This window comes from Zootermopsis nevadensis, unplaced genomic scaffold (genome assembly GCF_977971745.1).
Source record: "Zootermopsis nevadensis isolate Lab colony 2312 unplaced genomic scaffold, Znev_1.0 Znev_ptg000032l, whole genome shotgun sequence".
NCBI classification, from domain to species: Eukaryota; Metazoa; Arthropoda; class Insecta; order Blattodea; family Termopsidae; genus Zootermopsis; species Zootermopsis nevadensis.
Window position 1 is genome coordinate 2,084,308 of NW_028259164.1, and position 14,134 is coordinate 2,098,441.

A 14,134-nucleotide genomic window follows, 5' to 3' on the forward strand; every position below is an offset into this window, starting at 1 on the left:
TAGCAATCCACGTCCGACTTTACCGCTCAATGTCGCTGGTGCATTGGCTGAACTAGCCATCACCGCGTTACGATACCCCGTTGTCGCTTAGCTGCTGAATAAATTCTCCAACACCTTCTATAAACCCCGAATATTGTATTACTGTGCTCCAGAGATTCTCAACTGGACCCTGTCTTAAGCCAGTTGTTGCCAGCCCTCGCTCTTATGCGTCCAGTTTCTTTAAGACCTACTTTAATATTGTCCTCCCATCTACGCCACGGTCTGCCAGTCACATTTTTTACGAATTTTTTTGACAAAAATTTTGTACGCATTTCTCGTTTCCTCCGTGTGCATCGCCCATCTCCTACTTAATAAAAGGAATTACCGGAACAGGTGTGGACGTGTAGGAGCAGCGAACAACTGGTCGGTTACAAGCGAGCTGCTGTTTGCCCGAATGCTCGCCGTTTTGTCCACACCTGAACGTCGGAATCAGAGCGGAATTCCTTGTAGCGTTAAGCTGTTACGTTACTACAGAATTCGTAGACGTGAACTCGGATTTAAAGTGGAAATTGTGTTAAAAGATCACGGGATATTCTGTTGTCGACGCTGACTTCGTGTCTCTCACGACTCATTGCTTTTTTTTGGCGACGCTGACAGTTGCTGAACCATCCTTAGGGAGTGCAGCAAACCGGACATAATTGACAAGTCAAATATGAGAGGAATTTTGTTGAGAGTGGGTCTGTACGTGATCACCGGACATTCTGTTGTTTCCCGGCCTCGGAAAATGATATCGGCCACTTGCTTTCCCACGTCATCAGCAGAATTTCGATTGCTTCAACTTCTGTATATATTTCTATTTCATCGGAACTGCAAGTACCACGTACATCGTGAAAAGCTTGGTAAACTATAACTCACACACACAAAAAGTCTCGGCCTTCCAATGGGTCATTTTGTCCGAAGGAGATATTGAAGAGAAGAATGAAGAATGAAGAAAAGGAAGTGATTTCCGAGGACTCATAAGAGTCAAGAAATAAAATGGAGCTGAAGGGAGGGAAAAGGATCTTGAAGAATCCTCTGTCTCTCTAGTGGTGCAGAGAACAGTCGATTCATGTTCCAAATTGCTGACCCAAACACTAGCCTAGCACCAGTTCTACTACACATCCCATTTCTACGTTTGAACAATCGATCGATTAAATATCGACTGTCTCATAAGAGTGATTTGAAGTCACACGTTAACATTTCTGATTTATATATTAAATCTTGTCCGTCTAATCACAATAATTCTTATTAAATATTAAAATATTACAATAATTAACATTTCAACATTTAAAATATTTAAAACATTTAAAATATCAAATGATGTTCTTTATCGAAATATTCGATTTACATTAGACCATCTAATGTTTTAAATATTTTAAATGTTGAAATGTTAATTATTGTAATATTTTAATATTAACATTTAAAATATCAAATGATGTTCTTTATCGAAATATTCGATTTACATTAGACCATCTAATGTAACTCGAATATTTCGATAAAGAACATCACTTGATATTTTAAATGTTTTAAATATTTTAAATGTTGAAATGTTAATTATTGTAATATTTTAATATTTAATAAGAATTATTGTGATTAGACGGACAAGATTTAATATATACTTATTATATCACAATATGACGCAACTTTACCATCTTATTTCTGATTTAATTAAACCAACACATATTATATCAATGTGGAAGGAGGTCAGCGTGATCCAACTGGCGGTTCGCGGACCATATTCGACCCGAGATCAACTGTAACCAGGCCCACGAAATTATTTGGAAATATGGTACCAGTTACTGCAAGCTCATTTATTATATTCTTTACTCAGAAGTATTTAATAAAATAAGAGTGATTTTTTTTTATCTTGTCCGCTGATTAAGTACAAGTGACAAGTTATATTATATTTTATTATTTTTTATAAAAGTTAAATAGTGAGATTTAATATATGTACACGAGCTATAATTATTTTAACCGAAGTGGGTTGAGTAAAATGGGGAGTTTATAATACCAGGACCTATATAAAAAAAAAGACAGAGCTCGTTATGTATATAAATTTTAAACTTCAACATTACGTAATTTGACGCATCCTTCTGTTACATCCTGTGTGTTAAGTCCAGATATTATCCTCAGGGCCCTTTTATTAAACTCCGTCCGTCTTTTCTTGCCTTGCGTTGAGAGAAACAAACGCTTCAGAGAAACATCGTCTTCATCTTTCAGGGAAAGACCTTTATAAAACATCAGGCGAATTCACAGTTCTGGTATTAGTCTCCAGTTTCTTGCGTAGATAAAATATTTCCCTCGTTTTTTCAGTAAAGTTCACGGAACAGTGAAGAAAGAAACATATGACGACGAAGCACTCGATGGCCACTAAAGGCTAGCTCTTATCGGCACCCGTAACCTTCATTCTCCATTTCCTGATCCACTTCTGATAGCTACGGAGTAATTGACATAATTGGACTTAAGTACGATCGTGTCGTAAATTTAGTGCCGTACTTAAGGGTTTCCGACGAGAGTCGGTAGTGTTACACTGTAAATTCGGATTACCCGAAATAATCATCAAAGTAAAACAAATATATCTTGTAAAAATCTAATAAAAATGCACGCTAGCATAATGTATGAAAATTGTATTTGAATTATTTATCGTTTTGAATCTTTATATAATTATATACACCTGAGGATGGTTCTTTTAGGAACTGAAAAATGTCGTGAAACATGAAAAATGATGGTCTAATGTAATTCGAATATTTCGATAAAGAACATTTAATATTTTAAATATTTTAAATGTTAATTATTGTAATATTTTAATATTTAATAAGAATTTATTGTGATTAGACGGACAAGATTTAATATATACTTAAAACAAAGAAATAACTTCAAGTTCAAGGCACAGATTCATTTTCCAGGAGCTCATAAAATTCGTCCATCTTATATAAGGCCCAAAGGTTCAGACACTCCCATATAAATCTATAGGATCTATTTTAATATTATCATCTAATCTACGCGTAGGTCATTCGAATGGTTTCTTCTTTCCGGCTTTCCAGCTATGATTTTATGCATTTCTCATCTTCCTCATGCGCGCTATGCGCCCAGCCCATCTATTCCTTCTCGATTTGATTACCCTGTTAATATTTGGCAGTGAATATAAATTATAAAGATCCTCGTTCTGTAATTTAAACACATTCCTGCTTCTTACCCCCTCCGTCAGTCTACGAGATACAATTTATAATTTCTATCTCCTCGAAAACCTAAAATCTCAAAGCATATCGTATTTTTTTATGCATTCCAGAGTAACCAAAATTACCTGTAATTTTATAAGTTTGTGGACACTGTAATATTCCTGGACTGTTATGTACTACGAAAATGTTTTTAAAAACATGCACGATTGTAAAGAGCCTGGTAACTTAATTGAAAGATTAAGGGTTTTAACACCTGAATGTAATATTTTAAGTATGCAAACATAATAGGATTACGTAATAATGGCGTTATTATGACTCCTACAGTTAAGCTACAGGTCTTAATATAGTAAAATTTACACAAGGTGGAAATATTAATTCCTGTTTGAAATGCAAAAGTGCTTTAGTCTGTGATTACATTTCTTACCTTGTTTCCTGTTTATTATAAATTTAAAATGGTAAAGCTCTCTTCTGAAAAGAGTGTTATTAACATTTCATGTTAATACGTTGTTAAATACTGTTAATTATCTCAATAGTAAGTCTTTTATGAAACTCCATATTCAGTGTTTTATATAAACTGTCTTATTTTCTTTATTAACTGAAGGCGTGAGTTGGAGTTATGTTAGAAAACTTTCTAATTCACTAAAGCAGCAATGCGTTAAGAGCAGAATCTCAAGTCTGATATTTATCCAATATCTTGAACGTGAGGGAAGTCGAAATGAGTAGATCGTAGACCCTAGGACATCTAAAATCCTAGGACAAAAAACTGTCGGACTCAAAGACAGAGTCAGATGAGTGAACTCGTAATGTGACCAGCAAAAATATAACTTTTTTTCCAATTTTTTTATTAGAATGGCTAAGTAAAGTACCTGAAAGTCTATTATGAAAATAGAACTCAGGAAGAAAATAGTATAGCATGGAAATATACATAAACTTAAAACGCTCAATCATTGGTTTAATATTTCATATCAATTGTCAATACATCATCGCCATTAACCAGACGTCAAAAAACTTGATGTAACACTATCGAGGGCCATCCATCAAGCGAGGTCTGGTGGACCATGTTCTTGCATTGAGACCCACATCAATCTCGTCACGAGGACGAACGTCGCTTGTAAACAAACACATCCCATGATTTATTAGAATATTGGAAACTGTAAGTAAGCTATGTGTATTGTTCTCTAATGGTTTGTGTCACCTGAAAGATAACACGGCGCGATAATTCAGAAGACAACCATCTTTATATTCGCCGCCATAAGACCCTCTAATCGTACATAAAGAAATATGTAACTTAAGGATGTTTGGGCCTAGGAGAGAAGACGATGGGGTCTGGAGAAAACCTCATAATGACGAACTTAAAAATGTATAATTCTCCCCCAGTATTGTCAGGGTGATTAAGTCGAGAAGAATGAGATGGGCTGGGCATTAGCACGCATGGATGGGGCAAGAGGTGTGCACCGAGTACTGGTCGGGAAGCCTGAGGGGAAAAGACCGCTGGGGAGACCTAGACGTAGATGGGAGGATAATGTCAGGCGGGATCTATGGGAGATAGGAGTTGAAGGAGACTGGATTTTGTTGGCCCAGGACAGGGTCCGGTGGAGGGCTTTGGTTAATTCGGTGATGAACCTTCGGGTTTCATAAGCCATCTGGTTGGTTGGGTCAACTATTTGGGAAGCCTGAGGGGAAGAGACCTCTGGGGAGACCTAGACGTAGATGGGAGGATAATCTCAGGCGAGATCTATGGGAGATAGGAGTTGAAGGAGACTGGATTTTGTTGGCCCAGGACAGGGTCCGGTGGAGGGCTTTGGTTAATTCGGTGATGAACCTTCGGTTTCCCTAAGCCATCTAGTTGGTTGGGTCCACTATTTGGGAAGCCTGAGGGGAAGAGGCCTCCGGGGAGACCACGACGTTGATGGGAGGATAATCTCAGGCGGGATCTACGGGAGATAGGAGTTGGAGGCGACTGGATTTTTTTGGCCCAGGACAGGGTCCGGTGGAGGGCTTTGGTTAATTCGGTGATGAACCTTCGGGTTCGATAAGCCATCTAGTTAGTTACATTTTTGTGGTTAATTGCGTGTGTGTGTCGGTGAATGAGCTTCGTTTTAAAGTAAAGGCAGTCTTGATGACTCCTGAAGTCTACTGCTGCACTTTTTATTTCAAATCAGTTCTTTTGGCAAAGCAACGCGGACCTGGACACGTTCGTTGGTGATCTTCCGTTTTCTTTTCACTTGCGATTTCCTTTGCCTGCGAACCCTGCAGCAGAACATGAGATGAATTTGAGACGTGCTCCAGTCACTGCCTCTAAATCTCCTTTGCTCGGAACAACGGATGTCTGTGCCACTCTAGCATAAACGTGTTTTGATAGGACACACAGACAGACTGTACCTCCCTCTTTCAATAGCAGGAACAAGACAGAAAGACAACAGAGAGAATTCATGAATTACATGAGTAAGTCTGAAGATAGATAATCCAATAGAGTTTACGTATGTTTTATTTTTGGCTTACGTAATGGCGCTGTAACTCAGATTATACGCCACTGAATGGCGAGATTATTAATGAACAATAAATTTAATTGGTCGTGCGTGGTTGTGGCATAATTTAAAGAACTTCCCTCCATTTGCGTAGATGTTCTAAATAAAACAGCGACAAATCTCAGGTTAGACGTCTTCAGGAGCCAGGATTGAAAGCCGGATCTCCTGAACACGAGATGCGAGTGCTGACCTCTTGGTTTAAACTTCCTTTCAAGGGAAGTGTAAGACATTTTTGTTAGTATAATATTTTAGACACAGGTAATAATAGCAAAAATAGAGACGTTTTAGAGTCTCTGGCAGCGAATATGAAGATAACTGTCTTCTGGGTTGTTTCGCCGTGTTGTCTGGTAGACGTTCACCGACTTTTCAGCGCTACAAAGCTGTCATCACCTTGATAATTGAGGTAGCAAGGACCTCTGAAATGTTGATAAAATTCTACCTTACAACCCAGAAGACAGCCATCTTCATTTAAGTGTCGTTTTGGAGGTCGTGTGAACTTCGAAAATAGAACAATTAAAATTAATACGCACGGCGAGACGCAGTGGACGTTCATTACCACGTCTCGTCTCGTTACGTTCCACTCCAGCTGTCTCTACGGATCGGGAAGGGGAGGACGCAGGCTGTTTGCAATCTTACAGCAATAGAATTCGCGACCGCGCTTGGTACAAGGTATTCCTCTTATCGCCGTGAATGATTTAGATCAGATTTGAGCAAACGGCCGCTTGCATGCTTCGAGGTAACACGCGGATAGATTCGAAATGTCTGTCCGATTCCTACGCAATAAACCCCAACCCTTTGAAGCTGAAATTTTATATTATTTTTTTTTAAATTTTACCATTACTACAGGGGGGGCCCATTTTCTGCTGTGGTGTACGAGAGGTCTCTAAATAATCATAAATAATGACAAAGAGCTTTATATTTGAGATAAAAGTATTTATTTATTTATTACATGATGTTTATATAAACGTGACATAGTATTTTGCAGACTTTGCATTAGTTAAACATTTCTTCATCCGATGGACATTTATTTGAATCGTTTCGACTCATTCATATTTTACATCTTATTTTTGGCGGTTTTAAGGTCGTTGTAGTGCGAGGCCTTCCACCTTCCCAGAAAGGGGTGTGTTGGCACAGGTAGTGGACTTGAGCCATTCTTCTACCGATCGATTCGTATGTATTTGTTATGAAGAACGCCTTTCAAATCTTGATTTCGATTCCCAATTGATTCGTGATTAACGGTGGCTTAACACCTGGCATCTTTAGACGACCATTTATGAAATTTACCTTCTTATTGAAATCCAGAGACAAGTTGACAAGCTTTATTCATCTGATGAGACGCTTCGGACGTATTTCATTAATGTTAATTCAGGACGTGTTTTGAACAGGGACATTCATCTTCTGAAGCGGTAACCTATATCTTCTAACTGAAGAAGGTTCAACCGCAGGAAGTCTGATTTCAGTAGCCGAAACTAAATTATTTGTTTCAAGGTCACATGAAATTTATACGCCTCAGGAACACCAACATCAGACTTCAGACTGGTTCAGCGCGTATGAACGTTTTTCGTGACTTCTCACATCAATTTTTGGATACATTTTTATTTGTAAACAGATCGATAGGGTATTTTTACCACCAAATTATTGCGTATTTCGTCATTACCTCTGACATATTTGCTGTGGCATTTTATTATTTTAATAAATAAAACACATTTCTCTGCGTTTAGAATTATTATTGTTATTATTATCTGCCTAGGTAAAAATATGCGTTGATATTAATTTACGTTATGCCCACTGCACCACCTTCATTCAGGCTATGAAATGTAATGTCTCAAGGTAAGGTAATCGGAACCTACGTCACTAGCCAATAATTCTGTTTTCGTGTCATCTACCTACGGTTAGAGGTGAAACATCTAACCAAAGTACTGCCGCTGGGATTTTTTGTGTGGACAGTACATACTTCCTTGTAACGGACGTGGAACGCACACATTATACCCGACTACTGCACCCACTTAAAAAAGGCTTTTCAGTCAATCTTTAGTTTTCGAGAAGATTAGAAGATACAGTGAATATTTATCGTGATGATTTTGAGCTACAACTGGGACATAATTTTTATTCAAGTCTCGTGATGTACACCATAAGCGTCCATTACCTTGTTTCGTGTTTTGTGTTAATTTATATTACAATAACACTCTGTTTGCTCAGTAGATTCTTTGAATAACGTATACGCCTTACGAATAATTTGCTGATTTAGATTTCCTATGCAATTTTTTTTTTCGAATCAGCCGCCCTTCGAAGACGTTATAATAGCCCAGGACTTTCTAGATGGATTTTCGATATCAGCGCACAAACTTCGATTATTAAAAGCAAGAGACAAACTGTAACAGATGTGAGTTTGTAAAAAAAGAAACACTTTTAAATTTACATCACAAGAATTTAAGCATGAAGCCATTCGGGAAAGTGGGTGAACTTGGTTGAATCACCTAATCTTGTGACCACTAATCCATTATTTAGGAAGTCAGGAGGTTAAACAGACTGAACTAATTGCTATGTTCCCGGCGTGTATACTACGTGATTATTTTTTTTTTAAAAAAAAACTTCTTTATATATATTAAATCTTGTCCGTCTAATCACAATAAATTCTTATTAAATATTAAAATATTACAATAGATAACATTTAAAATATTTAAAATATTAAATGATGTTCTTTATCGAAATATTCGATTTACATTAGACCATCATTTTTATAATAAATTATAGTAATTATTTATAACAAAATGAACTTACTTTAACTTGGCTTCCTAGATATAATTTCTAACTGATAATTTTTTATGTTTTATCTGGCGAACCCCAACATTTCCATAATCGATACTTGGCCACTGATTCTAAAATGCCTGAACTTAAAATACAACCCCCCCCCCCCCCCCCCCGCCCAGTAATCTATCGTTCCCAACCTGGTAGCAAATGTCGAGATTCTATCTTTTAGATTTCGAATATGTATGATGTCAAAGAACAGGGTCACTATTTCAATGAGGGAACGCGGTGTAAGTAACTCTTATTCTTAAGCAATAAATAACTCCTCGACTTTAAATTCTGAATGCTGTCTGCTTGAATGTGCTTATTCAATATTAGCTATTGTGTTTCGTTATTTCTATCGTTGGAACGTCTAGACAGATCCAATTTGTCAATCCACTTTATAGGTCATTCTTTACACCCACTTCGATCTTCAGTCGTCGTTGGACAGCTCAGATGCTTGCTTATGTTACAGTAGTGTATGTAACTCTGGAACTTTTTTAACATGTCAAATCACAATGGTAGCTATAATTACCACCTGCTTTAACACTAGGTAACTAAGTATTTCTTGCAGGGTGTATTTATCTGATTCATTGGATTCTCAAAGTAAACAGAGATTATTTACTTAAACAGCGTTAATCAGTTGATCTTTGTAATGGTGAAGAGTTGTGTTTTCTTCGCGGTACGACCTGAATTCGTAAATATTATATAGACGAGCTTCAAAGGTTTTCCTTGGTTTTCCTCTGTCTTCAAGCAAATGCTGAGATGGTTCCCAAGTTCCAAGTTGCCACTGCAAGCTTCTCATGCAGCCCTCCCGATTTAATTTAATCAAAATTTACCACCCCTTAACGCCGTCAAAATTTACCCCCCTCCCCTCAGTAGGAACTTCTAAATTATGTATTAAACTTCCAAATTAATAGTCTCAGCTTTCTCTAATACAAAATTTCAAAATTCCGTCTTTTATGCCAATCATCACACTAACGCCTTCACTCTTACTTTATCCTTAACAGAAGGACGAGCGGGCATTGCCTGGGGACCTTCTAGCTATAAGATTCTCTTTCTCCCCCCCAGATATCGAAGTGTCTCTCACTTCTCCCCCACCAATTTCCTCTTTCTCTCTCTCTCTCTCTCTTCAAAGGGTTAACCAGTTGATCTTTGTAATGGTGAAGTGTTGTGTTTTCTTCGCGGTACGGACTGAATTCGTAAATATTTAGTTGGATTTCAGCTACAAAGGTTTATTCGACTTTCCAAATACATGCTGTCCTGTACTGCTTACAGAACAAGATTTTCATGCCACTTTATAAGTTCTTCATCCGATTTACAATAAACAATGCAGCATCAGAATTCTAATTCTGAGTTAATAATTTAGGACAGGGTCCAATAGCGAACTCTTTTGAACACGATCATTAATTGGGCTTCGAGAATTGAGTAAAATCGGCAAAAAGAAATCTGTCAGGCTGCCATCTCCCCAGTGGAGATCAGAATCCGTCCAGAACATAAATCAAAAATAGTAACGCTGTGCTAACTTTCTCAACATTATGCTACGTTAGAGGTGAACTTATTTTTTTATTTAGTGTTCTGTCTGACGACAGGTCCATATGAACAGGATCCTTCCATCCTTTTCTCGGACTGGGACCTGTTCATATACGTTCTTGGCAGATGATCCAGAAGTGGTTTGCCATTGCCTTCTTCTGTGTGTGAATGGAGTAATTGTTGGGATGCCACGGAGGAAAACTCCGTGTTGCCTAGACCACGGCCTTGCCCAACACAAGATATAAATTCGGGCACCGCCGGGAATCGAAGCCGAGACCCCAGGATTACAAGGCCAGCGTTCTAACCGCTAGACCACCGTGGCTCCAGAGGTGAACTACCTGACCAGAAATCTCGGCGCATAAATTTCTACCACACTATATATAAAATTTAATGCATATTCAAATGAGTATTCAAAAGACCGATAAGAATTTTTCTCATTTATTGCTTCCGTTGTGATTTTTTTTTTAAATTATTGTGGCGAGGATTAAACTTTGCTTTTCGTTTGTTGCGCTGGTTTGAAAAAACGACATGAAATAAAGATTGATGGCTTTTTATGGGGGATGTCTTGATGAATGTTGCCCGTCTCAGAAACGAGAGGTCTTCGCATTCAGTGGGAGGGAAGTTAGGACCCTCACACCCCACGCCAAAGAAACCTACTTATGATTTCGTGACTAGAATTTACTTTGAATTAATCCACGTCAAAGAATAAAGACACTAGCCGAATCCCAACCCCCATTCCGTGAACGTTCTGTCTCAATGATGCCTTCAAAGGCCCAATGGTAATAAGGGAAGAAGTGGGTACTCCAGTGGAATACCTCGCGCTTTTAAAATGCGCTATGATCACTTCTTTAAACCTCACCGTCTTTGATATTTATTTATATTTAAAATAGTCGAACAAATCTGTTGTTGCTAAACCATCCACAGTGCAAGAAATGTTCGAAATTATTATTTATTAAATTTCGTTAAGAATTTTCCTTAAGACTTGTCCCTGGAGGTTGCTTCATCTGGAGCGAAGCTAGATTAACTTTTTAATAAATTGATGCACCTGATTACCACGCTCTAGAATGGAAATTCATTTTTCCCTTTTATTAATATTTGTATTGGTATTACTCATTAACTTCAGTTTTATTAGGTTTATCTTCAGTCCTAGTTTTGGACTCTAGGCGATCAGCCCTTTGTAGAGACTGCCACGTGTGGACAGATATGGGTTGTCTTCTTGGTTGTAGCGCCGTGTAGTATGGTAGAAGTTTATCAACGTTTCACAGGTCCCTGCTGCCTCTTCTACCAGACTACACGGCGCTGCGTCCCAGAAGACAGCCATCTTGAGGTTCAGCGCCGTAAAAAGACCTCAAATCCTTCTATGTTGACAAATGTTGATGCCTTGGAAGGTCCTAGGATATCCACGTGTACTTAGTTCGGCGTCACGTATTTTGAATATCGTTGTTTGTTGTATTTTAATACATTTTTATTTAAAGAGACGCTGTGGTCTGACGTCTAAATCTGGTTCTGTAGTCTGTCATTAACCCCACTCAAATCCAACGCCACCAGATAAATTAATCCTTTTAAATGAATTATGTTCTTTCGTTGAGCCACTGTAGAAGGGTTACAGAATAAATGAGTTTAAAAACAACGAACGGTCTGAGGTCGGACGAGCAGTGAAGTGAATTTAAAATCCGCTGTTGCCAGCAATACACAGTAGACCAGGTCGCGCCGTGACCCCATGCCCTGGGCGGTAAAACCATTCATTATTTTCTCATAAGCCTCTAATTACCCGTAACAACTAAACAAAGATAATTAATTAGCAACGTACAGTAACATCTAGTGTTGTACCACCCTGTTAGATCTGCCTCGTCCTGTACTCAAAAATCTTTCGCAAGGAATAATGAAAGGTCTAGCGAATCCGTCCACGTAATGAACACGTGAGGCTGCAACTTCTGTTTTCGTAATGTTTCGTATATTTAATTCAAATTATACGTCATGCGCAAATGAACAATATAATTAGTAGCACGTGTAATGTTTCGATTTTCTGATTGTAAAAAAAGAAAGTGAGTTTTATTCGAGTTTGCTGTTGGCAGTTTCATAATGCTGTCTCTGACATTTCAGATATAATTACAGCAAAATAGTATGCATGTGTTTTCAACTCATGTTCAAACGTCATTTAGGAAACGTTAGAACAAAGGTGTACTGTACCATCGGTTGTAATAAGCAAGTTTATTAAATGCTGTAATTTCAATGATTACTCAAATTATTTACATGTAATTCTGAAGTATCGGAAATATTTGTCATTCAAAGATTAAACGAAACGCCTGATCTAACACTGTTGACTTACAAGAGATATACATATGAGAGGATAATATTAAAATGAATTTTGAATAAACGTGTTGTGATGGTGCGGCCTATAGTCACCTGTTTCGGAATAGGGACAGGTGGCGGGCTCTTGTGAATGCGAAAATGCATAAAAGGCGAGGTGTTTCTTTACAACTTATCATTTCTAGTTATTTTGTCTGGGATGTGTTACAATCTTGTGAGATATCTTGTCTAAGATACTAAGAGTCTCATGAGATACTTTTAGCTGGGCGAGGCTTTAATTTGTCTTGCGTGCGGAAACAAAGTTACTTTTGCTTGCACAGAAGTGTGTCCTTGTTGGATATAAAATATTATCACGTGCCACTGAACTGTAGGATGTTGTAAGCAACTTTACTAAATATCCATTAACTGTGAAATATTTAATTATACAATAAAATATGACTTTTTGTTCTAAATTATATACCTGTTGTTTACGATAATATAACATGGACAATTTAAAACAAACATTATTTTCTGTCTGAAATTATAATGTAGCTTGTTTGCTCATTATTTTAATCAAAGCACTCGAAAGTTTTAGTTAAATACAAAATAGTTATACACGCCCCGCCAACTCTCATACTACAGTTACTTTGATAGCAATGCGTGAGTTATTAAGGGACAGAGATTTTTTACGTTGTTGCCTGAGTTAAAATGAAAGCATTTTTTTTTCCTTTAGATTAATCTGTCTGAAAACTTAGAAGCTTGAATTCCTCTTCAGACATTTTCGAAATGCTAAATTGCATTACATTTCATCGCAAGTCTCACGAAAATACCAAATTAAGTACCGAAAAACCGAGCTTACTGGAAAAGGAAAAAGTATAAGTCGTGTTACTATAAAAGTTACTGTACCATTAGAAATCAGTCACTTCCTGCTACAACCATCATGTATTAGCCCTTTGAAGCTGAATTTCGTCTAAATAATATTTAAAGAACTCTGTCCGTACCGCAAAGAAAACACTACACTTCACCATTAAAAATATCAACTGGTTAACCCTGTTTAAGGAAATAATCGCTGTTTATTCTGAGAATCTTACGAAACACACAAACACACTGTGTGGGCAAAGTGCTGAATTATTTCGGTGGTAGATAATCTTATGAAAGGAAAGTTTATTAGCTCTAACTGTTCTTCAGTACCACATCATGAAGACGTGAAGGCGTGTGGAAAAGTGAAGGACTCTTGATGCTTGGAGAGCGTTAATTAATTTCTTCGGGGCCCCAGAGCCTGTCTGGACGTGTTAACGCAGGAAAGCCAATCCCTGTTTTTCCAGCTTGTAGTCAGCCACTACGCTGGCAAAGTGAATGCCATTACACAAAATGAACTTTATTTTTCATTTGAGATATGGCGTATTAAAAATAAATAGCATATATCTTAAAATAGTGTAGTTGCGTCATATTGTGATTTATTGAATTAAAATTAAATTATTTGGTATTCCGTCAAATCACAATGTATTTAAAATAAGATAATTAAAATATTAAACCTTGCTCGGATACGGTAATACTTCTGAATCACCTCCAGACACAACTGTGTTTTCTACTATTTCATCTCTGACCGATGTAAACATCAAAAGCATCACTTCAAACAATAAAGTTGATCCATTATATGAAAATATCTGCACACGACCTCCAAAACTACACCACGAAAAAATTGTAAAAAATGTAATTGAGTTTTAAATTTAATATAATTTTACACCTGATGATGGTTTAATAAAACCGAAACATATTGTAACTGTTCCAACTGTAAAT

The 14,134-nt window shown here is 37.3% G+C and overlaps 1 protein-coding gene across 3 annotated transcripts in view; it reads left to right on the forward strand.

The window, feature by feature from the left end:
* shg (DE-cadherin) overlaps positions 1–14,134 on the forward strand; it is a 406,513-nt gene that overhangs the window by 155,880 nt on the left and 236,499 nt on the right. The gene's annotated exons all lie outside the window — the stretch shown is intronic.